We start from the raw sequence: 249 nt of genomic DNA on the forward strand, positions 1-249 counted from the left end.
ATATACAGGGTATGTGGAAATTACCGCCAAATGTTTCGTGCATGGGTAGAACAGACCATATTAAGTCGAAAAGTCCTGCACCATTTTGCGGTGTCAGCAATAGTTAAAAATACATTAACGTTTAAAGATAGCCTAATACGCGCGTCCGCCCGACCTACTATTGGCTGCGTTCAGCAGAGAAAGCAGCTTTGCAACTGTTGTAAAATTCTTCAATATGATTGGTCTTGCCCTTAGTTCCTTATTGGATCT

This window comes from Trachymyrmex cornetzi, unplaced genomic scaffold (assembly GCF_001594075.2).
Source record: "Trachymyrmex cornetzi isolate Tcor2-1 unplaced genomic scaffold, Tcor1.1 scaffold585, whole genome shotgun sequence".
In the NCBI taxonomy this organism is placed as follows: Eukaryota; Metazoa; Arthropoda; class Insecta; order Hymenoptera; family Formicidae; genus Trachymyrmex; species Trachymyrmex cornetzi.